Source organism: Chamaea fasciata, unplaced genomic scaffold (genome assembly GCF_029207755.1).
Source record: "Chamaea fasciata isolate MVZ Bird 193981 ecotype frontalis unplaced genomic scaffold, bChaFas1.0.hap1 SCAF_17, whole genome shotgun sequence".
Classification (NCBI taxonomy): Eukaryota; Metazoa; Chordata; class Aves; order Passeriformes; family Sylviidae; genus Chamaea; species Chamaea fasciata.
In genome coordinates this window covers 85,251-109,222 of record NW_027094102.1, presented here as the reverse complement: position 1 = coordinate 109,222, position 23,972 = coordinate 85,251, and the positions used below count along the sequence as shown (strand labels likewise).

General features: G+C 53.6%; 4 long non-coding RNA genes across 5 annotated transcripts; 3 read left to right on the top strand and 1 right to left on the bottom strand.

Moving 5' to 3' along the window:
- Nucleotides 1-196: 196 nt before the first annotated feature.
- Nucleotides 197-789, top strand: LOC136298538 (uncharacterized). The gene is made up of 3 exons (XR_010723328.1): nt 197-259; nt 344-422; nt 500-789. It is a non-coding gene; the product is annotated as an uncharacterized lncRNA (long non-coding RNA).
- Nucleotides 790-1,521: 732 nt separating this feature from the next.
- On the top strand, nt 1,522-3,328 carry LOC136298368 (uncharacterized). The gene is made up of 3 exons (XR_010723299.1): nt 1,522-1,587; nt 2,750-2,972; nt 3,134-3,328. It is a non-coding gene; the product is annotated as an uncharacterized lncRNA (long non-coding RNA).
- Nucleotides 3,329-14,247: 10,919 nt separating this feature from the next.
- LOC136298332 (uncharacterized) lies at nt 14,248-18,334 on the top strand. The gene is made up of 3 exons (XR_010723298.1): nt 14,248-14,645; nt 15,705-16,351; nt 18,248-18,334. It is a non-coding gene; the product is annotated as an uncharacterized lncRNA (long non-coding RNA).
- Nucleotides 17,686-18,587, bottom strand: LOC136298331 (uncharacterized). 2 transcript variants are annotated; one of them, XR_010723297.1, is made up of 4 exons: nt 18,515-18,587; nt 18,181-18,319; nt 17,919-18,041; nt 17,686-17,814 (listed from the first exon to the last, which is right to left on the bottom strand). It is a non-coding gene; the product is annotated as an uncharacterized lncRNA (long non-coding RNA). The 2 variants fall into 2 exon arrangements; XR_010723296.1 differs by lacking the exon at nt 18,515-18,587 and having other exon boundaries at nt 18,177-18,263.
- Nucleotides 18,588-23,972: the final 5,385 nt, after the last annotated feature.

Below are 23,972 nucleotides of genomic sequence, written 5' to 3'. Positions count from 1 at the left end.
TGAGCAGTGACTCGTGGACAGAAGCCGTTGCTATTGTTCAAGCCTCACTCGCTGGTGCAACTCTAAGCCTCCGTTATTGTGCGTTTTAGGGAGTCCACTCGCAGGAGGCCGAGCTCCCCTCTCACCAACGGGACGACAGACCCGCGTCACCTCACCCGTGAGCCCTCAGGGAGCATTCCAGGAGTCTGTGATGGAGCCTTGATCTTCTCCTTGTGAAGGCCCCATCCAGGTAGGCTTGGATAACGGCCGAGGAGTTGAGGTGAGTCAGGGAGGAGAAGGAGGAGGAGGGAGGGTCCCCTCAAGTTCCAGCGCTGCCACGTCACCTTGTCTGCTCTTTACCCAGGCAGACCCTGCGACGCCGGCGTTGGCCTCTGAGCGCAGCTGAAGCGCGGGGCCGAGGACACAGGCAAGCTTAGGAGACAGTGAGTAGCAGAATTGTCGGGTTTTGGGTGATGGGCTGCTAAGATCACGCATTCATGTTTGGTTTTTTTTGTTGTAGCTGACTAAGAGACGATAGCCCGGCGACAGCAGGAATTTTCCTGAGGCAGAGGCGGCCTTCTTTGGACCTGGCAGGGATTTGCCTCCCTGGATGCCTGAGAGATAAGTGGAGGGCTATGGCTCACAGAGGGGATGAAAGCAGGATGCCAGGGCAGGGATCACCGGGAGGGGTTTTTTAAGTCAGATTTGGAGTTGGGGGCACCAAGATGTGACCCCTTAGGCTACATGAAGGGAAAGTCTCATTTTTCATGTCAGTGCTGAGGTGTGCAGGGCAGAGCAGTCCTGGTGTGTGTTGTGTCACTTGTCTGTTGTGCACTCTGTCTGTTTGGTGTCTTGTCTTTTCCTTTAGTCCTTTCAGGGGCCTGTCCAAACCCCTGGCATCAGTCTTAGCATTTCTGATCTCTGTGCTCCTCAGCCAGGTGCCTTTGTCTCAGCTGCTCGGACACTCATCAGAATCCATCTCTCTTCACAAGCATCCGGTCCGATGCCTTTTCAGGTCTTGTTCTGAGCTGTACTGACAGCCGTGCACCGCCCTGATCCATTCCGGCGGGTTAGGTCTTGTGAGAATGCAAAGACAGGTGGAGGATTCTGACCGTAGGATTCTCGGGCATCCATCTCTGCGTCTCTTGGGATAAGTCATCCCGATGGCATCTTGTTCCTGCAGGGTTCTCTGAGCCTGGCCAGCTCACCTTCCATCTTACCTCGGTCATCTCATTCCGAGTTCTCTGGACCCTCAGGGTCATTCTTCTTGCCCAGAGTTTTCTGTCCCTGTTGCGTCCCCTCGTTTGTCCTGTGCTGTGTCACGGGTGTTGGTGTGTGTTTGGCCCGGAGCTGCTCTGCCTTGCTGCTCAGTCTGGGTGTAGGGGTACGAGGGTAATAGTCCTGGGGGCTTGAAATTTGTGATGTGGGGTGTGGTTAGACTGTAGAGGGTATTCCTAGATTGCCACAAGATGTGTGGAGCTGTCAAGGTATCCTGCAGCACTCTGACTTTTGTCCTGACTCTGTTTCAGATGCAGAGAGATGAAATCTGTGGCAGAGCCCCCCATCCTGGGTGAGGGGCTCCCCTGAGAAGATCGATCGCTATTCAAGGTGAGAGTCACACATTTCACATTTATTGGCACTCCAGTGCAGGCCACCTGCGTTTACAGCTTCAAACAGGTGAGTCCCTTGGTAACCCCCCTGGGCAGCAGCTGGAGCCTGCTCCGGGCTGGGCTGCGGGAGCAAACACTTGTGGCTGACACAGCTCCACACTGAGGGTACTTGGGAAAACACCTGCCTTGTCCTGGAATTTTTTTTTTTGAGCTTTTGACAAGGTTTTAATCATCACCTTGGTAAAAATAAATGGTAAGGACTGAAAACATGAGAGGCTGGCAGGTTATATGCACGAAAGACAACTTTTTTTTTCTTAAATATTTGTGCAGCCTATATCTTAATTTTGAGATTCTTTTTTGGTCAACTTTATTGTAAAAACCCCTTATTTTCAAGTTAGCTGCTTCAATAATGAATTTGTTTTACAAATAGCCGCTAATGTCCAAAGGTTAAAGCACTAACACCAACATCCCACCTCTTTTATTTTTGCAGCAAAATTTTATCTTTACTAAACTTGAAACTTGATGTTTTTGCAGGTAGTAAGTTAAAGAAGGTGTTTATCTGCCCATCACTGATAGTCAGGGTCATGAAGAAATTGCTCTAGTGTTCTAAAATAAATGCAGATTTTTAGGCCTCTCCCATTCTCTCTGACTAGCAGCATGTGAATTGATTTTTGATCTCCTTTCTGTTGGTGTCTGTGGGTTTTAAGCTGCATGGAGAAGGTGTCTGTGGACATGGCACCCAGGGAATGGTGCTGGGAAGGGCAGGATGGAAAGGAGCTGCTCAGGAATCCAGAGCAGCAGTGGAGTGGGAGCTGGTGCTGCTGCCTCAGTCACACCCTCCTGGACAGTCTGTGCAGTGATAATATTCCTACTTTCCTTCCTGAACCTGGGGTTGGAGGAGAACACGAGTCTTGGCATTGATGGAAAGGGGAACTCGAGGGAAAAACTGCTGTTTGTGTCCTTAGAGAGCAGTGGGAAGAGCCTGGGAGAAATCCTGGCTGGCTGAGGGATCCTTGTGTCCCCTCGGGAATAAATCCCTGCGTCTCCTCAGCCCTGCTGGTTTGCAGTAGCGTTTGTACACCTTTCGCTGCAGCTGTGGTTCTTAATAACTGGAAGTCCAGGGATTCTGGGCGATTCCCATAAGTTCTCCTGTTTTGTAGGAGCTGCACGGTGAGGTCAGCATTCTGAGGGAGGCCCTGGCACAGCTGCCAAGGGCAAGGAACGTGGAGCATCCCGGGGCTTCTCCCGCCCGAGTTTCTCCCGGAGCGTGCTGCGTGTCGTGCCGGATGTTTAACCCGGGTTTGGGGTGTTCTCCTGCAGTCCCAGCTCTAACTGCTGCCCCCGAGCCCCGGCCTTGCTCTGTCCCAGCACTGAACCTGGCAGGTGGGTGTGCTTTTCCAGCCCTTGAATCCCACGGGCAATCCCAGATTCCTGGAGCTCCCCGAGGCACAGCCTGGCCTCCCTCCCTGGGAGCTGCACCTCAGTCTGCCTGGACCAAGGCCATCCTGTTTGAGACTTTATTCCTGTTGCTTTTCCTCTTGCAGGTAGTTGGCGAAAAGGAGAGAGCCAGTAGGAAGTGAAGCCACTGGAAGGCCTTATCCCAGTCCAAGGTTGGATGGGAGTAACTGGACCTGTTGAATTCCCACTTCCCTTTAAATCAGAGCAGAGGAAGCAGATTTTAAATCATCATTCCATGAACTTTCACCAACTTCATGACTCTTGCAAAAGTTTTCAATGTTAGAAATTCCTGAGCTTGTTTTCCAGGCAGGCTTGGATTTGGATGTTATTCCTTCCTTTTAATTGAAGGAATAACTCTGATTTTCTCTCTGATTTTAGTAAGGGAATATTTATTTATTCCAATTTTCCATCCTAATTGGAATTTTTGTACCTTGTAGAGCACATTTCTAAGGAAATTTACCCAATTAATGTTGGTAAATCAGCAATTGTCCAGCACCATCTCCACAAAATTCTGTGAATTCCCAAGAAAACTTTGAAGTATTTATTTGCCACGATTCGTCTCTTTGTAAAGTTCAATTTACTGCATTTTTAATTACATAAATGCCATTAAAACCTGAATCCAGGCCTAGCTGCTGTTCCTTGGACACAAGGGGCTGGTTCTTTCCTACCTTGGCACATTTGGGTGTTTGTCCAAAATGAGCTTCCCACTAAAATAGAATTTGTTTCCAAGCAGAAGTGGGAATTGTCTAGAAAACCTTCTGTTCTGGGGGGCACTGGGTTTGTTTCCCTTATTGCTGCATAATTGAGGAAAGCCATGGCGCTTTTTTAGGCAGTGGCAGGAGGTGAGAGCTGCGTTTATTTAATTTTGTATTTTATTTTTTGTTATTTTTGTATTTTTGTGCTCTTTTGTTGTGGTTTTTCATGTTGCGTTTTGTGGTTTTTCAAAGACTTTTTCTTCAGTTTTTTAATTTTTTTTTCTTTAGCTATTTATTTACTTGTTAAAACTACTTTTCGTTTTTTATTTTAATTTTTTGTTTAAATTTTTTTTCCACTTTTTTGTTACTTTGAAATTTTTTTTCTTTTGGTATTTTAATTTTATTTATTATTTTCTATAGTTTTGGTTTATTTTTTCATGTTTTCTTTGTTCCTTTTTTTTTTCCCCATACTCTTTCTTCCCCCGGGCGCCTGGGGGTTTGGCTGTTGGCAAGAAAGATGAGAAATGACCTCGGTGCCCGCTGGACGTCGGGATGTCATAGACAGCGCAGTTGGCAAAAGCTCTGTATTTTCTGCTCCATAAAACTCCTGAAGGGAGAAAGCTGTGACCACCGTGGTGCCGTTTTTTCCTTCCCAGCCCCGACCAGGTCTCCTCCTACCCGTGCACAGTGTTACCAGCAGCAGCCTGCTGTCCAGGCTGTCGAGGCGTATTTCAGAGGGAGCAATAAAAACAAAGTAGACGTTTTATTTTGAACTCTCCGACCCTGCTTGTTTATTAGCAAAGAAATCCAAAACAAAGCGAACAAAAAAAGAAAACCCCCAAAATAAAATCCCCCGCAACCCACCAAAAAAACCCCATACAGATAGAGAAAATATGCCCATATTATCTAAATAAAGATTAAAACTTTACCCCTTAGAAAACCAGGCTCATTTAATTCAAATTAATTGTGTTTCTGATGTGTTAGGTTAATGAATTCATCTAGTGTAAAATATCGTTTAAAATATAAACAAACGAATTTAAAAAATAATGAAAAAGAAAAATTACAGAAAGTATAGGGATATGAAAAATAATATCAATAAAAAATACACAATATATTATTACATACTACGTTTTATAAATATGTATAATATATGTAATATAAACATCTATAATGTACATAATAAACACGATATTTAAATTAATTGTATTATTATTTATAACAGCGTTATAAATAATAAATTATTTCATATCTAGTTTTATATATTAAATATCTATAATAAATATAATAGTATAATAAACATAATACATGATGTATAATGTACATAATATAAAAGATGAATTGTAATGATGAATGTAAATATCAGAATCACAAAGATAAAAAATATTGAAATAGAGCCTGAACGAAAGGCTGTTTTGTTTCGGTCTGGTTGCTGGCAGGGCTCTCGCAGGTGTGCTCGGGGGTCTTTTGGGCCGTTTATTCCGGAGGCTGTTCGCCAGGGCATTTCTGGGCACGTTCGTTTATGCCTCCGCTCCGCGCCGCCGCGCGGCAGTGCTGCCACCCTGTGGGCAGAGAGCGGTAGTGCAGCTGTCCCCCTCCGCCCGTCCCGCCTGATCTGTGCGGCAATGCTGCCACCCTGTGGGCAAAGAGCGGTAGTGCAGCTGTCCCTCCCGCCCGTCCCGCCTGATCTGTGCGGCAATGCTGCCACCCTGTGGGCAAAGAGCGGTAGTGCAGCTGTCCCCCCCGCCCGTCCCCGACACGCGTGGCAGCCCCGCATTGTGAGCTCGGGGGCGGCGCTGCCGCCCGCCCGCCCGCAGCTCGGGGCCGAAAGGGAGGGAAAAAGGCAAGGAGCCCGGGCGCGTGGCAGCCGGCTGCCTGCGCGCGCCACCCGGACCCCGGAGCCGTCCGTGCGCGATTTTCCGCGGCGTTTGCGGGTGTGCGGACACGGGATGGGGGCGCAGCGGCGCCGCGGGCGACAGTCCATTCAGTCAGGCGCTTGTCCGAGCAGCCGAGGGGGCCTATTAGTGGGTTCCACTATCAAGATGGCGGCGAGACACGAGGCGCCTGACCTTCTAAATAAGGCGGCATAAAGAGGCGGGAAAAAATAAGGACCCTATAGGCGTTTAGCCAGCTGCCTGCACGAAACCCCGACAACGGCGCCGCCGGGGCGCAATTTTCCGCGGCGTCTCCAGGTGTGGGGACACGGGCCGTGTGCTCAGCCGCGCCGCGCTTGCGTTCAAATTCGCGGATTTAGTCAGGCGTCTGTGTAAACACCTGCCGGGGCCTATGTCGAGCCGCCAAGAACATGGCGGCCGGGACGGAAGTGGCCTCAGCCGCAACAAAGATGGCGGAAGGCAAAAGCGGAAGTCACGCGACCACCCTCACAAAATGGCGCCGAGGCGCGAGGCGCCCGACCTTCCAAAAAGGGCGGCCAAAAGGGCGCGAAAAAATAAGGACCCTATAGGCGTTTAGCCAGACGCCTGCAGGAAACCCCGACTACGGCGCCGCCGGGACGCAATTTTCCGCGGCGTCTCCAGGTGTGCCGACACGGGCCGTGTGCTCAGCCGCGCCGTGCTCGCTTTTAAATTCGCGGATTTAGTCAGGCGTCTGTGTAAACACCTGCCGGGGGCCTATGCCGAGGCGCCAAGAACATGGCGGCCGGGACGGAAGTGGCCTCAGCCGCAGCCAAGATGGCGGCAAGGAAAAGCGGAAGTCACGCGACGCCCCTCACAACATGGCGCCGAGGCGCGAGGCACCCGACCTTCCAAAAAGGGCGGCCAAAAGGGCGCGAAAAAATAAGGACCCTATAGGCGTTTAGACAGATGCCTGCACAAAACCCCGACTACGGCGCCGCCGGGGCGCAATTTTCCGCGGCGTCTCCAGGTGTGGGGACACGGGCCGTGTGCTCAGCCGCGCCGCGTTTGCTTTTAAATTCGTGGATTTAGTCAGGCGTCTGTGTAAACACCTGCCGGGGCCTATGTCGAGCCGCAAAAAAGATGCCGGCGGAACCGGAAGTGGCCTCAGACGCAACCATGATGGCGGCAAGGAAGGGCGGAAGGCTCGTGGGGCTCGTCGCGGCCGAAAATCGCCGAGTGCAGCTCACACCCTGCAATGGCAAAAGCTGTTTTATTAAAACTCAGCCGAGAATTTTCCTCTTATTTCCAGGTCACAGGATATACTGAGGCTGAGAGGGATCCTAAAATCTGACTCTCAAGCGGACGGACCGTTTGAGAATCGAACTCAGCACCTTGGCATTACCCGGACTCTGCTCCAAGCAGCTGAACCAATCTCTGCATTATGGGGATGGACCTCCATAGGATGGCAACGCTTGGCCCCACTAAGGTAAGTGCAGTGCCGCCTTCTCTGCCAAAGCTGCTTCACACACCAGCCCCTGGAATGGCTCGAGGGCAGAAGTGGCTGGCAGCTCACGACAGCACAAAGCTCTTCCAGTGACGCTGATTTCCTGTTCTTTCCAGGATTTACCCAGCAGCTGCCGTAAAAGTACTCACACAAAGTCTCTTTCCGGGCGGAAAGGAGCAGGACGAGTCCTGAGGCTTCCCTTCTTCCACGGCCAAAGCTCTGCAGAGAGGCAGGGCCGGTCCCACCCGCACAGGGGCGTTTCCTGCAGGTGAGTGTTGCCGGGCCAAACTGATGGCAGCTGCTGAGGCCGGGGCTGCTTTTCTGGCCGGAGGCCTCGGTGCCCCCCCGTGCCGCCTGCAGTGTCCCTCGGGGTTTCCTGCAGGTGTCCCGGGTGCCCGGAGGCGCAGGGAGGAAGGAGGCCGGCAGCCCCAGCGGGGCCAGCAGCCCTGGGATGATGTGCAGGGAGGAGCTGTGCCTGCGGGGCCCCGCCCGTGGCAGCGGCGGCCAAACGCAGGGCCCGGGGCCGGGCTCGGGGCTGGCACGGACACGGCCCCGGGGCTGCCGCGGCTCCTCGGCCAGGGGCTGCTCCCGCCTGGCACGGGGAGATGCTGCAGCCCGGACAGAGGCACCCACAGCCCATGAGCTCCCCAGGGAACAGCTGGCATTGCCCGGGAACGGCGGCTCGGGCTGTCTGCAGAGGGGCTCAGACAGCAATTCCCACCTCCCAGAGCTCCCACACAGTTGCCAGGGATGTCCTGGCCACCCCAAATCCCCTCCCTTTCAGCCTGAGGACATCACCCGTCGGCAGCATTAAAGCCAAGGCGCTCCTCCCTCACAGAAATTAAATCCAGAGCAACGGCCCTCGGAGATGCCTCAAAATCAAAGGTTTGAGTGGGATGGAGTTTCGTTTGGATGAAGTCTGGACTTTTCCAGGGAGCCGGCCGGAGTGCAGAAGCGATGGAAAGCTTTTGCAGGTGGGTCCCACTGGAGGTGTGCTGAAGGCAGGGATGGGCGTCCCTTGCCTGAGGGAAAGGCACTTGCAGAGGCCACTGCTGGGGCTCGGAAAGGAGCTGAGCTCCTGCAGGGAGCTGTGTCCTCCCGAGGGCACAGGGGCTGCCTCAGCACAGGCCGGCCAGTGCCTTCTCCTGCTCTGAAACATCACCTGGAGCCCGAGCTCAGGGGGTGGCTGAATTCCAGGGAAATCTGACAGGTGACCCCCAGGGGATGAGGGTTAGAATTAACCAAATCTATGGAATAAAAACCTATCCTGTCCCCATCCTGCTGAGCTTCCTTGGAAGCTCTGCTGGTTCCTGACACGTCTGGCATTCAAGCAGCAGCTCTGCGTGGGAATATCCGTGCTCCGTGAGGCACTGTGAGGTTATTGCAGCGGGAACTGAGCAGGGAATTCGGGGCCGTGGGTATAATTCATCTAAACTAGCAAAGGTGACAGTGAACCCCAAATCTGGGCACCACACAGAGAACAATCTTTGTGCTGCCCTGTCAGCTCAAGCCCCTGGGCTGGGAAGTTTTGGGAGTCAAACATATGGAATGATAGAAGTCACAGCAACTGGTGTCACCCCGAGGGACAGTCCAAATCCCAGACAATTCCTCTGCAATTCTCTCGGGGGGAAAACACCCTCTGTCTGCCAGGAGCCCTGGCTCTGTTTCTCCTATCAGCTGTGTTGGGCTTTAAGAACTTGAAATAACTTTGAAGCCAAAGAAATCACCTTTTCCTACTGGTTTGATTGTTGTGTTTGTTTTTTGTTTTTTTTTTTTTTTCTTTCAGATGCTGGACTTGCTTCTGTGGATGTGTGCTGAGCTCTGGCTGCAGGGGACTGTCAGGCCTGAATGGCTGTGAGTCTGTGTTCTTCTCGCTGGGGAAGCGGAAATAATTATTAATTAGACTGCAGAAATGTTTTCAGAAACCTTTCCCCTTTCCTGCCCTTGCTGGTGGATCTTCTCTTTCTGCCTTTGACTTTACAAAGCTGTTCCCTGATGTCATTTCCCCTGCCTGAATTCCTTGCAGCTCCTAGCTGGGAAAAACTGGGATGATGTCCTGGGGATGTCCTTAGGGGAGGACAGAGGTGAGATTTTTGCCTGTATTTTTCTAATATTTTCTAAAATTTCAGGGAGCTGCTGCTGCTGCTGCTCCTGCTGCTGCTCCTGCTGCTGCTCCTGCTGCTCCTGCTGCTCCTGCTTCTCCTGCTTCTCCTGCTGCTCCTGGTGCTCCTGCTGGTCCTGCTGCTCCTGCTGCTGCTCCTGCTGCTCCTGCTGCTGCTCCTGCTGCTCCTGCTGCTCCTGCTGCACAAGTGGAGCCTTGTCAGCGAAGACCTGCACCTGCAGGAGGCCCCGCAGGCCCTGGCTGGGAAGTGCCAAAACAAAGAAGTGATCAGTAAGTGCTGAACTGCTTCCAGGAGGGCGTATTTTGTTGCAGCCGTTACAGACCAACAGTCCAAGTGAGGCCAACTGCTCTGGAAACAGTACTAATGCCTTCTGCCAGCCTGATGGGGCTTGGGGGAGGAGGAAAGGAAATGGCAAGGCATTTTTCAGGTCTTCCTTGGGGTGAATTCTAAGCTTAGCACAATTGGGAAGCTTTGAGGAAACACAGTTTAAAAAGGGGAAGAGCTGTAAAATGAAACTTAGTTGCCAATCTCATGTCAGGCTCTGAAAAATGGTCTTCTTGAATCAAATGTCAGAAGAAATAAGCGGTGCCTGGAGGCTCTGTGCTCGAAGGTTTGAATGATTCTGAGTGTGGATGGGGATCTGAAAGTCACGTGTAAGTAAAACCAAAAAATACATCAAGCAAGCAAAACTGCAATAGTTGACTTTTCTTGTTGTCATCGTTTTGGAAGAAAGGAAAAATATGGGGCGAGAGGTGAGAGCAGGATCTGCAAAATCTCGGAGTTCTCCGCGTCTCCCTGAGGCTGAAGCCGTGTTTGCTGTCAACGATGGCAGAGTGGAAGATGCTAAAGACTGAAAACTTGGGGTTTTCCCCCTGAATCCCAAGGCTCTGTCAGCAGCTGTGCCCTGTCTATCTCTTCAAGGAGTTTCCGGGTTTAGGAAGGCTTTTCCGTTCTTCCGTATTTCTCTAGAACTCCACTCCAAAAGAACGGTGCTGTGTCCGTGTGGTGTTGGTGACTCTGTGTGAGTTGCTGTATTAAAGCCAATCGTTGGTAAGGGTTCTGAGCCTGCCTTGGAGAGCCCTTGGAGGTGGCAGCTCTTCTTTAATTTCCCTTGGTTCCTTTCATGCCTTTCAGTGATTCCTGCGAGGTGCACTGCAGTCTGCCTGAAGCCAGCACATCCTGTCCATGTTTGACCTTGACTCCTGTTGTTTTTCCTCTTGCAGGTAGTTGGCAAAAAGAGGAGAGAGCCAGTAGGAAGTGAAGCCCCTGGAAGGCCTCATCCCAGTCCAAGGTTCCCACTTTTCTCTCTGACTCCTGGGTAATTACCTGGCCAGAACTGGACACAGACTGTCCCTTTGATTTCCTGCCTTTTCCAAGAAATCCTTGCTGTCAGCCGGAGTGTGTTCCTCGTCTCCTCCTCCTCCTCCTCGTCCTCGTCCTCCTCCTCCTCCTCCTCCTGCTCCTCCTCCTCCTCCTCCTCCTCCTCCTCCTCCTCCGCCTCCTCTGTTTGCCAAGGTGAATTTTGGTTATTGCAGGAATTCTGCCCAGAAATCCTGGCTGGCTGAGGGATCCTTGTGTCCCCTCGGGAATAAATCCCTGCGTCTCCTCAGCCCTGCTGGTTTGCAGTAGCGTTTGTACACCTTTCGCTGCAGCTGTGGTTCTTAATAACTGGAAGTCCAGGGATTCTGGGCGATTCCCATAAGTTCTCCTGTTTTGTAGGAGCTGCACCGTGAGGTCAGCATTCTGAGGGAGGCCCTGGCACAGCTGCCAAGGGCAAGGAACGTGGAGCATCCCGGGGCTTCTCCCGCCCGAGTTTCTCCCGGAGCGTGCTGCGTGTCGTGCCGGATGTTTAACCCGGGTTTGGGGTGTTCTCCTGCAGTCCCAGCTCTGACTGCTGCCCCCGAGCCCCGGCCTTGCTCTGTCCCAGCACTGAACCTGGCAGGTGGGTGTGCTTTTCCAGCCCTTGAATCCCACGGGCAATCCCAGATTCCCGGAGCTCCCCGAGGCACAGCCTGGCCTCCCTCCCTGGGAGCTGCATTTCAGTCTGCCTGGACCAAGGCCATCCTGTTTGAGACTTTATTCCTGTTGTTTTTCCTCTTCCAGGTAGCTGGCAAAAAAAGGAGAGAGCCAGTAGGAAGTGAAGCCACTGGAAGGCCTTATCCCAGTCCAAGGTTCCCACTTTTCTCTCTGACTCCTGGATAATTGCCTGGCCATAACTGGACAGAGACTGTCAGTTTGATTTCCTGCCTTTTCCAAGAAATCCTTGCTGTCAGCCGGAGTGTGTTCCTGGTGTCCTCCTCCTCCTCCTCCTCCTCCTCCTCCTGTTTTTGCCAAGGTGAATTTTGGTTATTACAGGAATTGTGGCTCTTTTGTTCCACTGAAACTTGCCAACTCTGCTGAGAGTTTCAGATGTCAAATCCAAGTAAGATTGGAGTTTCTTTGCATTGTTACTCCCACAAAACACAGATCATTCTTGGATAGGAGTAACTGGACCTGTTGAATTCCCACTTCCCTTTAAAATTAGAGCAGAGGAAGCAGATTTTTAATCATCATTCCATGAACTTTCACCAACTTCATGACTCTTGCAAAAGTTTTCAATGTTAGAAATTCCTGAGCTTGTTTTCCAGGCAGGCTTGGATTTGGATGTTATTCCTTCCTTTTAATTGAAGGAATAACTCTGATTTTCTCTCTGATTTTAGTAAGGGAATATTTATTTATTCCAATTTTCCATCCTAATTGGAATTTTTGTACCTTGTAGAGCACATTTCCAAGGAAATTTACCCAATTAATGTTGGTAAATCAGCAATTGTCCAGCACCATCTCCACAAAATTCTGTGAATTCCCAAGAAAACTTTGAAGTATTTATTTGCCACGATTCGTCTCTTTGTAAAGTTCAATTTACTGCATTTTTAATTACATAAATGCCATTAAAACCTGAATCCAGGCCTAGCTGCTGTTCCTTGGACACAAGGGGCTGGTTCTTTCCTACCTTGGCACATTTGGGTGTTTGTCCAAAATGAGCTTCCCACTAAAATAGAATTTGTTTCCAAGCAGAAGTGGGAATTGTCTAGAAAACCTTCTGTTCTGGGGGGCACTGGGTTTGTTTCCCTTATTGCTGCATAATTGAGGAAAGCCATGGCGCTTTTTTAGGCAGTGGCAGGAGGTGAGAGCTGCCTTTATTTAATTTTGTATTTTATTTTTTGTTATTTTTGTATTTTTGTGCTCTTTTGTTGTGGTTTTTCATGTTGCGTTTTGTGGTTTTTCAAAGACTTTTTCTTCAGTTTTTTAATTTTTATTTTTTTTCTTTAGCTATTTATTTACTTGTTAAAACTACTTTTCGTTTTTTATTTTAATTTTTTGTTTAAATTTTTTTTCCACTTTTTTGTTACTTTGAAATTTTTTTCTTTTGGTATTTTAATTTTATTTATTATTTTCTATAGTTTTGGTTTATTTTGTCATGTTTTCTTTGTTCCTTTTTTTTTTCCCCATACTCTTTCTTCCCCCGGGCGCCTGGGGGTTTGGCTGTTGGCAAGAAAGATGAGAAATGACCTCGGTGCCCGCTGGACGTCGGGATGTCATAGAGAGCGCAGTTGGCAAAAGCTCTGTATTTTCTGCTCCATAAAACTCCTGAAGGGAGAAAGCTGTGACCACCGTGGTGCCGTTTTTTCCTTCCCAGCCCCGACCAGGTCTCCTCCTACCCGTGCACAGTGTTACCAGCAGCAGCCTGCTGTCCAGGCTGTCGAGGCGTATTTCAGAGGGGGCAATAAAAACAAAGTAGACGTTTTATTTTGAACTCTCCGACCCTGCTTGTTTATTAGCAAAGAAATCCAAAACAAAGCGAACAAAAAAAGAAAACCCCCAAAATAAACTCCCCCGCAACCCACCAAAAAAAAACCCCATACAGATAGAGGAAATATGCCCATATTATCTAAATAAAGATTAAAACTTTACCCCTTAGAAAACCAGGCTCATTTAATTCAAATAAATTGTGTTTCTGATGTGTTAGGTTAATGAATTCATCTAGTGTAAAATATCGTTTAAAATATAAACAAACGAATTTAAAAAATAATGAAAAAGAAAAATAACAAAAAGTATAGGATATGAAAAATAATATCAATAATAAATACACAATATACTATTACATACTACACGTTTTATAAATATATGTAATATACATAATATAAACATCTATAATGTACATAATCATATTTAAATGAAATGTATTATTTATAACATTACATAATAAATAATAAATTATTTTTATATAACTTTCTATATTTAATATATATAATAAATATAATGGTATAATAAACATAATACATGATGTATAATGTACATAATATAAAAGATGAATTGTAATGATGAATGTAAATATCAGAATCACAAAGATAAAAAATATTGAAATAGAGCCTGAACGAAAGGCTTTTTTGTTTCGGTCTGGTTGCTGGCAGGGCTCTCGCAGGTGTGCTCGGGGGTCTTTTGGGCCGTTTATTCCGGAGGCTGTTCGCCAGGGCATTCCTGGGCACGTTCGTTTATGGCTCCGCTCCGCGCCGCCGCGCGGCAGTGCTGCCACCACGTGGGCAAACAGCGGTAGTGCAGCTGTCCCCCCCGCCCGTCCCGCCGGAGCCGTGCGGCAATGCTGCCACCCTGTGGGCAAAGAGCGGTAGTGCAGCTGTCCCCCCCGCCCGTCCCCGACGCGCGTGGCAGCCCCGCATTGTGAGCTCGGGGGCGGCGCTGCCGCCCGCCCGCAGCTCGGGGCCGAAAGGGAGGGAAAAAGGCAAGGAGCCCGGGCGCGTGGCAGCCGGCTGCCTGCGCGCGCGACCCGGACCCCGGAGCCGTCCGGGCGCGATTTTCCGCGGCGTTTGCGGGTGTGCGGACACGGGATGGGGGCTCAACCGCGCCGCTGCCGGCGGTCCATTGAGCCAGGCGCCTGTGCCAGCAGCGGGGAGGCACCCCAGCGAGTGCCCGCACTGAAGATGACGGTTCGACCGGAAGTGGCTTCAGCCTCAACCAGTATGGCGGCGATGAAGGGCGGAAGTCTTGGCACGCTGCTCGCAACCTATTGTAACCGAGTGCAGCCGAAAATAGCCGAGGCTTGACGAAAATCGCCGACTTTCGGCCAGCAGCCGGACTCAGCCGAGGGCAGTTCGGGGTGATCCCGGACCGGTGCCCGCCCTCCCTGTCGCTTCCTCGGCCGGCGGTTCGAAGGCGATGTCGGGGGCCGCTGTGCCCGGAGCGGGAGCACTCGTTGTCGCTGCTGGAGCCGGGCGGCGGCCGGCCCGACCAGCAGCAGCGGCTGCTTTCTGTTCACACCCAGAAAGTCATTCCTCACCCCAGTTATGCTATCACAATTACTTCATTTTTGATCTGCAGTTACAGCCACATTTCTTGAAAGCTGCCCGGAAAACCTGGCTGGGACTCAGGTAAAGAAAGGGAGACTGACCGGTAACACCCCGCGGGGCCGCCGGCAGCGGCTCGGGAGCGCCGGGCGCGGGCCCCGGCTGCGGCAGTGGCGGCCGTGAGGGCTGTGCTGACAATGGAGGAGGGCGGGAGCTGCCGCAGCGCGGTTGAAGCGGAGCGGAGAACGGCCGGTCCCGGGAGAAGCCCCGAGGACGGCGGTGGCAGCCGCGGGGGGCGGCCCCGAGCGGAGCCGGGCCGGGAGCGGGCGGCCGGGGCTGCGTGGGGCGAAGGCGGTCCCGACGCGGGCACGGAGCCGGGGAGGAGCAGCGGGGCCGGCTGGGGCCGCCCGGCGGAGCCTTTCCTGGGAAGCAAAACCTGCGGTTTCTCCCACCTCGGCCCCGTGGCGAGGGGCAGCGCAGCAGAAGGGAGCAGCACCTGAGCGGGTGGGGCAGTGCTGGGGCGCAGGGAAGATGCGGCTGGGGCAGAGCTTGCAGGCTTCTTACATTTAAATGAACGTGGAAAGCTGAGAGAGAGGTAGTATAAAAGCTCTGTGGGTGCTCGGACAGGTGAGACGTGACTCAGGGGAGGGAGTCGCTTTCCTGAGCTCCTGAAGTTCCATTTGTCTCTCTCAGGAGCAGATGTGAGAAGTTTCCTGTTTGGAATTGGGCTCCAAAAGGAAGGAACCTGAAGCTGCTTCTTTTGATAAATCCATAAGCATGGGAGGCTGTATGAAGCACACTGTTTTAAGTAGCCAGTAACTTCCATGGATATTTTAACTTTTAAAAATGGTGACTTTTAATTCCTCTGCACACTGATGATTTGGCTGTCCCACACAGGTTTCACTGAGGCTGTGAATTGCAATCCCGACCATCTTCCGGTTTCTGGTGCTTAGGGCTGTGGCATTTGGTGTGCAGAAAACATCCCAGGCTGTCCACCTAGGAACTGTATGGGCATTTCCACAGGTCCTCAGAGTGGGAAAAGGCCAAGAGGGTCGTAGTGGGACCTCTCTTTCTCCCAGGCCTGGGCATCCTCAAGACACCTCTAGATTGGTTTTTAAGTGTTTGTTGTTTTTTGTTTTCCAGCCCAGGACTAAGCTGGAGAAAAGGTGGAGAGTAGCAAGTGGGACTGCCATGTTAAGATCCATCCTTGGATTCCAGGTTCTCCCAATGGGTTTGTCCAAAGAAAGGAGGTGTTTGCGGTACCTGTTTGTTCACCTGTTGAGCTTGGAAGAGATGCGGAGCATGAAATTCCAGGGAAGCTGCACTTGTGTAGTGGCTGGAGTGAGAAGCATCTTGCCTGTCTTTCCCCACTGGTGTGCTGTGGTCATTTCCTCTCTGGGTCCTTGTTTCCCTCTTTGTCTCTGTATCCCTCTGTCCTTGCCATGTGTTTGGCACTCTCTCTTTTTCTCCATCTTTCTCCACGCCTCGTGTTCATGCTTATTCTCTGTGGCTTTGTGGTGCTCCCCGTGCCACTGTTTCCCATGGGATCCTTGTGTCCTGTTTGCTGTCCCTGTTCTTTTTTAATCCCTCTCCGTCGTGCTGCCCATCAGTGTACAGAGGCTGACTGGAGGGAGGTTCTTGTGCTGCAGGTTCCGTTCAGGAGGCTGGTGTGATTCAGCAAGCCCACAGTTTGAATTGCCCCCTCCATGTGGTCCAGCCAGCTGTGCCCAGTGCCCATCCTGGAGTGCCTTTTCTGTCAGCTCACGCGCCATCGTGCTGGAGACTGTCAGGCAGGTGCTGGGGTGGACGAGGGGAGGGCAGGGGGCTGAGGTGCTGTTGTTGGGCAGGGCTTGCTCTTTCACCCACACCGAGTGGTGGCCAGGCTCAGCTGAGCACAGCAACTGGTGTTGGAGAGATGATGCCTGTCTCGTCTGTCTGAGCTGCCCCAAAGGCCGAGGACAGGGCTGAGGCTCTGGTGGTTTGGCTGTACGAGGCCCATGGCAGCACAGTCACCGCCCGGCTCCAGGCCTCCCTCCCCGTTACGGAGGCGATGCTGTGAGTCCCTGCAGAAGGGCTGGGGCATGTGGCGATGGAGATCAGTCCCTTCAGCCCTGTGCTTTGTCCCCCAGCTGTGACCTCCTGTAGCATCTGGCTGTGTGGGGCCACCTGCTGCTGGAGCCACAGGGCCTGAGGCTTTCCTTTGCAGCCTTCGTGTGCTCTCTGACCTCCTGGTCCTCCTGCAACCACCCAGGCCAACACTGTGAGCTCAAATCACAGACTGAGCTGTTCCCCATCCCGAGCGTTGTGCAAGGCAGCAGTTCCAGGGAACAGCAGTGTCCCCATGTCCTGCACCCAAGTGTTGCAGAGACGCGCTTGAACAGCCCTGCTCCTCAGGGAAGGAGGACAGCTGCCCACTGCCCAGCCAGGGTAGGTGGTCTTGAGCGAGTTCTGAGTTCTTTAAGTGTGGACAAAGGTGCAGAAAGGCTGGTGTGCACAAGTTCTGCTCCAGCCATAGAGGTGTGGGGAGCAGCAGCTTCCACAGTGACTCCTGTGTTGCAGCCTTCATCTTGCCTAGCAGTGAGTGTAGAAACACACTCTACTCCCTTCCTTCTCCCTCTGCCTGTCCCTTGCACCACCCTTGCAGAAGAGGAAACACAAAAAAATCAAGAGGATTATGTAAAAACAAGCTGGAGCCTGTTTTTTTAACTTGTTTCCAGGTAACTGCACTGACCTTCCTCCTCCCAGGGGCTTTGTTGTAGTTGCTCTTTTAGTGTCTGCCTCTGAGCAGCATCTCACTCCTGGGACTGGGGAGGCTGAGCTTACCTTTATTTTTTGGGGATGAGGTGGAGGGGAAGTCTGCTTCAGCCCCTGTGGGGAAGAGACTGGGCACAGGGATTTATCCTTCCCATGAAAAGGCACGCACGGTGATTTCTACGCAAAATACTTTATTAGTCAACTAAAAGCAGTGGATCCGCAGCCGGAAAGGGAAGAGGGAGAGGAAAGAGTCAGAGTCCAGCACAGCATGTGGTTTTCACCCTTTTCCCCTGAAATGCCTGTGGCCGGCCATAAAAAGCCCCACCACCAGGCTCAGCTTCTCCCTCCCACACTGGCAGGGTGCAACAGCAGCAAAGAAGCGTGAGGACAGGTACAGGGCAGCTCCGTCTGTGGCCAGGCCCTGCCTGAGCTCCTCTTGGCCCCTTAAATGTCCCTCAGGAGGTGGCAGCAGGTGACACTCACATGGCAGGGGCTGCACCTGGAGAAGGAAGAGGGAAATGAGGAGTCAGAGGGCATATCTGGCTCTGCCCCATGGGCTGTGGGAGAGCTCCCCACAGCCCCCACAGGGACTGCCAGTCTCACCTTTGGCCCTGCGAGCAGATGTCCAGCAGCTTCTTCTGACACTTGGAGGCACCTCAGGCAAGGCTGGAGCAGCAGTCACTTTCCTCCTCCCACGAGCACGTCCCTTCCTTGGCCCTTCAGCTACTGGCGATTGAAGGAGACACAGGAAGACTGATTCAGTGATCAGAATTTGATTTCACTGAGGTTTTCCAAAAGCTTGTATACCATTTCAGGAAGGTTAATAGTTTCTACTACAATAATTAGGTTAAAAGATCATACAAACAGCTCATGCATTTTACAGCATCTTTTTCGTAGGGGGTTGATTGAATCTCTCCTCTTCCCATAAACAGGTTTAATCCCATCTTCTGTAATCTCAAAGTTCTGTTTGTTCCTGCCATGGCATCCTGGTTATCAAACCAAGCCTGCAAATGAATGGTGAGCGGTCTGGGGCAGATGGAGGGAATGGCAGGGCTGTTTCAGAACTGCAGAGAGAGGACGGAGATGTGGGGGAGCTGCTGGTATTGCAGCATCCCTTCCAGCATCCCCTTCCCAGCGTGCCTCCCACAGCACCTTCCCCTGCAGAATCCTCCCTGCTGCCACCCCTCCGGGCGCCTCACCTGCCAGCAGCACCTGGAACTTGTTGGCCGAGAGCATTGCAGGGACAGCTGTCATTTTCTCACACTCTGTCCCGCACACTGAAGGTCAGGTGCACCACGGGCTCATTGACCTCCTGCAACTCGCTGGAGCTGAGGGTGTAATCCACGTGCCAGCACACTGAGCCCAGCTGGGTCAGTACGGTGGGGAGTGGGATGGTGTCAGCACCCCGGTTCACTCCAGCATGGTGATTTACACTGACCCCCACACTCCTGTTAAGACCCAACACCCCGCTCACACCTCAGGCTGCAGGCACTGAGCCAGTCCTGGAAGGGGCTCTGCTTCTCCTCAAAGGAATGGCACAAGGCGCTGGCATGCTCTGCTCTTGAGGGGAGACAAGAGAAGAACCCCTCTGCTCACACCAGACCTGAAGCTGCCAAACTCCACCAAAGCACCTGGGGAGGCCCCAGGGACTGATGGACAGAAGGGAGGTGACAGAGGACAGCACAGCAGCCAGCCTGCCCTCCATCTGGATGTGAAGGCAAGGCTGGGAACTGTCAGCAACATCCCAGCACGCCTGAGGAACCTTTGGGCAGTCCCAGCTGCTGCAGGTCACCTGACAGAGACTCACCATCTACCCAGTGCTTGGCCGCGCTGGAGAGGATGAAGCCGAGGACAGCAATGGTCGCCTTCAAATCCCCCGACTCTGCAGACGGGAGGGGGGGTGAGCTCTGTCACCTTGGAAAGGCATCCCCAGACACACTGCTGCCCATGCCTGGAGCATGGCTCCATCAGGGGATCGTGGTAAGGACAGCAGTGCTCACCTAACTTTGCATCTAAGGGCAGCTTCGGGATCTTGTCATACTGTGGGAGAGCAGAGCACCACGGTAAACACCAGCTAACACACTCACTATCAGTGTTAACACTAACAATTCTTACCTAAATATTAATACTAATAACATATGCATAATATACGCATATTATTACTACTAGAAGAGGCCGGTAGTGTTCTTAACGCTGAGGCTTGCATGAAGAACACGAGATTAAATAATGTTGCTGATTATGCCATTGTAATGTTGAAACGCTTGGCCCCCACCGCGGTGAGCAGCGGGCCCGCAGCAGGCGGGGGCGGGCACTTGAATATCTTGGCCAGGGTGCTGATCCTCCCAGCGCTGATCTCGGCCAGCACCCAGTCGGGGCGGCCCAAGTCCCCGCAGAAGCGGAACCGCTGCGGGGAAAGAGGCGCCCACAGCCGGCAGCGGGCTCTGCACGCCCCCCCCGCTCCCCGCCGCCGACCCCCCTCCCCACCACGTCGCCGCCGCTCCCTGGCCCGCGCTGCTACCGCAGAGTCCGCCTTGGCGACTCGGAACCGCTCCCGGCCGGGCTGCCGGCTACGCCCCTCCCTGCCCCGAGTGCCGACGGGCGCTCCGGTGGGGGCTCTGCAGGGGCCTTTCAGCCGGGACCGGGGCTCAGGGAGGGTCGGAGAAGGGGACGGGGGTCTCGGGAGCGGGACCCCGGGCGACCGCGGACCCCCGAGCGCCCCTGGCTCCGCCCGCCTGAGCGCTCGCGCTCCCATTGGCTGCAGCCTCAGCTGCTAAGCCCCGCCAATCCCGGCCCGCCTTTCTCCGCCCCGTCCAATCACAGCCGCCCTTGCAATCCGGGCGCGGTCCCGCCCAGATCAGCCCGCTCAGTCGCGGCCCGGCCCCTCAGCCCGGTCCCGGTCCCCCGTTCGCCTGAGGCGTCCCTCCCGCCGCCCCGGCTTTGGGAACGAGCGGAGCCGTGCCTCCGCTGCCGCAGCCTCGGCAGGTGCTGCCGGGACCCGGGAAGGGCGGCGGGAGCTCCCCGTTGAGGTCCCGGCCGGGAGTTCTCCCAGGGAAACGGGGAGACGGCGGGGAGCGGGCGGAATGGCGGGAGCGGGGCGTGAGGGGACAGCGGGGGGTAGCGGAGCCGAGGGGGGCGGGAACGGGCGGGCCGGGATTGGCGGGCCGACACTGCGCTGTGATAGGTTGGGCTGGCCCGGCCGCCGCTGCCTCAGGTTGTGATTGGCTGGGGTGGCCCGGCCCTGGGGGATAAATAGCGTGCCCTGAGGGGTCTCGGCGCTAGTTCGGCGGCGGCGCGGAGAGCGACGGGTGGGACTGGGTGGTCGGAGGAGCGCCGCCGGAGGAGCGCGGCTGCGCCAGGACGGGATCTTTGCGGCTTCCGGTCAGGGGAGCGCCGGTGAGCCCGCACGCGACTCCCGCGTCTGTCTGTGCTAGCGTGTGGGGACTGGCGGTGTCCTGGGGCAGCGCTGCCGGCCGTGCCCGGTTCTTTCCGCCGCGCCCTGCGTGACTCGGACGGCCGGAGGCTGGTGCGGGGCTTGGTGCGGCGCGGGGAGACCGGCTGGGGCTACCAGGGGAGAAGTGCTTCCGTGGTTTCTGGATACAAAGTAACGCTTAAGATATCAAAAATAAAGCTGCATTTTTTTCAGTTTTAATGTTTTATTTTGTTTTAATTCGAAATAATTATGATTTTTTTCTTTATTACTCCGTTTCATTAATTTCGTCGCTTTATTACATTATTTTGGTTTATTTTTGTTTTCTTTTGCTAGATAGTTGTTGTTACTTCAGTAAAGGTTGTAGGGCTAGGGCTGAAAGACCGGTTGCGAGGCCAGTGGAGGCATAAAGCCCCAGGGTGTGGAATAAGGATCTTGGCACTAGAGGCCGGCCCAAAACAATGAGGAGCAATGGGAATGCTGGGGCTGGAGTGGATAAATGCCACGGGAGAAGGGGATGGAGCTGCAGCTCAGGGCCTGCAGGAGATGCCTGGGGGGTTGCCAGCCCTTGCCCTGTGGTACCAAGCAGAGGCTGAGGGTGTGGGGGGTCGGAGGGCACCAGGGCCCGAGAACCAACACAAGGGCACTTTTTGGGATGGGGGAGCAGGGGCCCAGTGGCTCTTCCCAGCCCCCGGTGCTGCCTGGGGGAGGTGAGGGGGGCCTTTGGGCAAGTGCTGGGCTGAGACCCAGCGAGAGGGGGAAGACAGATGTTGGGCTTCAGGTGCCAAGTGTTCCCAGGGCTGGGAACCCAGGAGGATGGGTGGTAGAGCTCCTAAGGACATTGAAACGATGATAATAACTGACTTGTGGCCTTATCAACAGTCCTGGGCTGCAGGGAGAAGCAGTAGCGGCTTTTAGCGGCAAGCAGCGGAACGCTGAGGAGCTGGAGCTGAGACAGCCGAGCTGGAGGAGACACAAAGATGGTAGGGTTTGGGGTGAAACCCCTGTGGGGCTGGTCTAGGGAGTATGGAGCCGGGACGGGAACTGCGTGACTGGAGCTGAAATCACTGTAAGGGGGGGATAGGGATGGTAGAGCTGTTGCTGCAGTAAGGATTAGTAGGTTGGGGCTGGAATGTGGGTACAAGAGCTGTGCTGAAACAACACAGAGTTAGACCTAAAACAACAACCATACTCTGAGAACCAAAAGCAACGTTATTATGTGCCAGTGCTGGGAAGACATGGAGACAAAAGTGAAACAAGAGCTGGCAGTGAAATAAAGCCTGTGGGTCAAGAGCTGAAATCACTGGGGCAGGGAAGGGGACTCTCCAGGGCTCGAGCTCAAATCACTTTTAGAGTAACATAGGAACTTTAGGGCTGACGAACTGACTGTGAGATTGGTGCGCTGAAATGACTGTAGGCCTGTGATACTGATGTTGTAGCTGGGTACTGAGCCCAGAAATGGGAGAGAGGGTGGAGAGCTGAAAAGGGATTGCTGTAAGATTGCTCCTGAAATGCTGGTGCTGCTGGGATATTGCCCGTGTCAGGGATACCCACTGTAGGGCTGGGGCTGGGATGTTGACTGCGGGGTGGGCATAGACACGGTGGGGTCAGGGCTCAATGGCTGCTCAGCTGGGGCCAAGATGAAGACCCTGCCCCGTGGACGTTGGAGAATTTTCAGCTGCCAGAGTCGGAGGAATGCGCACGTGGAGCTGGAAGAAGCGAGCTGGCCGTGAAATAAAGCTTGTGGGTCAAGAGCTGAAATCACTGGGCCTGGGAAGGGGATGCTCCAGGGCTCGAGCTCAAATCACTTTTAGCGTGACAAAGAAATTCTAGGGCTGATGTACAGACTGTAGGATTCAGCCCGGCCCCACTCCCCTGGCCCGGGCTCTGCCCCAGTTCCCCAGCATCGGCACCGGCCCGGGCTCTGCCTGTGCGCGGCGTGGGCGCTGCCCCGCATCCCCGTCCCTCGTGGTGCGGGAGAGGGCGGCTCGGGGCGGGCGGCAGCCCCGCCGCCTCACATGGTGCGGCCGGTCCCGGCTGGCGCCCTCGGGGCTGCCCTTGCCCCGCGGGCGGAGGAGGAGAAGGGGCAGAGGGAGGGCGAGGGCGGAGCAGCCCTGCCAGCGGCCGCGGCGGGAGCGGGTCCGGCGGGCGCGGGCGCTCGGGACGCGGGGGCGGCGGGGAGGGGACGGGAAGGGACGCGGGCTCCCGGCGGCGCCGTGCCGGGCGCTGCTCTCCGCGCACATCGCGCGGCCGGGCTGACTCAGAGCCGGCTGCACCTCGCCCGCCCTCCCCGGCTCTCCCCACCCCTCTCCGAGCAGTTCGCGCCTCCCTCTGCTCTAGAGGCTCCATCTCACCGTCTCCCCCATCGTTCTCGCCTGGCAATGGTTGGAGGACTGTCACGGACTTGCACACACCGCGACTCGTGACCGCGTTTCCCCGCCTGTGTTTTTCCCGAGGCAGGTGCCAGGTGCTCCCCATCACTCCCCGTCCCCCGCAGCCCAACTTCCCTGCCTTGCCTGCTCCAGGCGCCCTCGGCCCTCATGCCCGACCCTGCCAAGTCTGCCGCTGCAGCCCTTACACCTCGGCTCACGGGTCTCTGAGGGGACCCAGCTGGGACCTACGCCTGGCAGGATCTCTGGGTGGGGGATTTCAGTGGGCAAACAGCACTGACTCTTCCAGGCTGCAAAAGGACCTTCTCTCTTTCCTCACACCGGTGGCACCTCCTTGCCTCATCCCCGCAGCGTTCCGACTCCAGCGGGTCTTGAGTTTGAAGTGTGTAGGCTTGGCTTAAAACCTTCACTGCAAAGTGGGGAAACATCTTAAAGTTACTTTGAGAGAGTCCAAGTTGTTCCCTGTAATCTTTTGTGATACAGAAAAGTGAACCGGTGAGAAGTTCCAACAAATTGTCACTACTACCTGCTAAACTACCTTCAAATGTCATTTGGTGCTTCTTTTAAGGTATGAGGGACTCAAGGGGATAAATCAGGACACTCATTTCCCAGTTCCTGTAAGAGCTGTCCTCAGGAAAGAGAGCTTAGAACCAACTCTGGAAATGGGGAATGAAAGCATCTTTTCTTCCTGGGGCTGTGCTGGGGTGTAAAGTGGGTAAACATGAATATCCAACTGTTTACATCCTGCTATGCATGTTCACACTGATCTTTCTCCTGGAAAAAAAAAAATCAACAAAACCCCATGAGTGAGTAGGTGAAAGATGATGGAACTGTGAAAAA